Below are 1,805 nucleotides of genomic sequence, written 5' to 3' on the forward strand. Positions count from 1 at the left end.
AAATTTAACCTGCAAAATAAAAATATATAAAATAAAAAAAAGAATAAGCTTTTTGGGGCTTTTCATTACAGGTTTTGCTTGCAAAACAATCACTGAACTTTCACTAAATCAAGATGCTGAACTAGTAAAGCATGATTTTTCTTAGTAGGGTCTCATTCTACCAGAAGGAGATGATATGTTTCTATTTAAGTGTCCCAGAAAGGCATTTGAACTTTGAACACACAAGTCAAGCTCATAGCAACAATCACAACTGGCTCCTGGAGTCACAGTGACCTCTGTGTTCTAGTTTGTGGTAATCTCTTGGATTTTCCTGGAAGAGGAATCACAGTTTTCCTGTCTTTATTGGTCTAATTGGGCAATTTTCATAAATTGATACAGAGCATGCCTGAATGACCAAAGACATGTTTATAACTATTGATCAGATAGTTTATCTTTCCAAGTCTGTCTGGCCAAAGTGTATTGGATGTGTGAATGTTTTGATGAACTACAAGAATTTTTTAATTATTATATTTATTTAAGCATCATGATTACAAACATGTTTGTAAGCGGTTATAAAAAATAATTCTAATTCTAGCAGTACTTACCAGGCAGGGGAGATACTTGATCACGAAGGTGGTATCCCCAGGGCGAGGCTCACCCATTGCACTCTGGGTGTGCTGACCCCTGCGATTTCCCCAAATGTGGGAATCTAGACTGCATAATTAAAAAAAAGAAAAAGAAAAAGTAATAATTCTAGTAGTGGCAATTTCCCCTATCTGAAGGTTCTATTCAATACAATATACTAGTAGACAAATCTCTATTCAGAGTTCATAGAAACAAAAGGCTCTGGGGACTGTTGATCTTGATACCTCGCCCCCCCCCCACATGCACTAGTAATTCCCTGTGGCATTGTCCCTTTTTTGCATAGTCATATTAAAATGGGAAAAGTTAACAGATGCAAACAAGTTCTTTCTAATAGAGATAGGAATACAGAAATTTTTATATTGCAGTGGGATCTTACAACCTAAACACTTGGCATAATGACTTTGCTTAGACTCCAGTTGATTGGACATTGACCATTCGCCCCTGAAGCAAGGATACCACCTACAGAAACAAACATGGTTTTCCACACCAGCATCAGTAACATAAATTATACCAAGGAAGACCCCACTACTATCATGGCACTGACTTACTCCAAAAACAGTTCTTATATCACCCTCTGACAACTGGGCAACAACAATAGTCTGCTTTTAGGGCAGAATTCTCTGCAATGTTAACTGATGGAGAGATGGAACCAGAAGACACTAAATACCACTCCGTCTTCGACACGGGACCTGTATAGAAACCAGGATCTATAACTACAGAAACCTGACAGCAACAACTGTGAGACTGAGGAGCTGACCATCAAGAGTGACTAGGGAGTTGGAAACCGAGTATGCCTGGAAGAGTATGCCAAAATACTTCGGGGGTAAGATCTCCCTGGTTTTTAGGCCAAACGTCTTTCTTTTCCATTTCTTCCATATTTTGCTGTGCCTATGCAAATGACAACTGCCACACACACACACACACACACACACACACACACACTTTATTTTTTAGTGTATCTTCCATCTCTAAAGAAAAAAATGGGGAAAGCATACTAAACCTTCGGCTATGGTATTAACAACTTTATTGATAATATAACAATTTTCACAAATATAACTACTAATGAACTCTCTCCTCTCCTTTTTCCATTTTTAACTCTTTATTCTCTTTCTTAATTTAAAGTTATTTCTTAACAACTTTGCTTTTCATCATCCTGAAACCAATGTATTATAATCTGTTAT

At 37.3% G+C, this 1,805-nt stretch overlaps 1 pseudogene; it reads left to right on the plus strand.

Annotated features, from left to right (window-relative positions):
* Nucleotides 1–576: 576 nt before the first annotated feature.
* LOC126002871 (uncharacterized) lies at nt 577–706 on the plus strand (annotated as a pseudogene).
* Nucleotides 707–1,805: the final 1,099 nt, after the last annotated feature.

The sequence above is a fragment of the Suncus etruscus genome, chromosome 2 (genome assembly GCF_024139225.1).
Source record: "Suncus etruscus isolate mSunEtr1 chromosome 2, mSunEtr1.pri.cur, whole genome shotgun sequence".
NCBI classification, from domain to species: Eukaryota; Metazoa; Chordata; class Mammalia; order Eulipotyphla; family Soricidae; genus Suncus; species Suncus etruscus.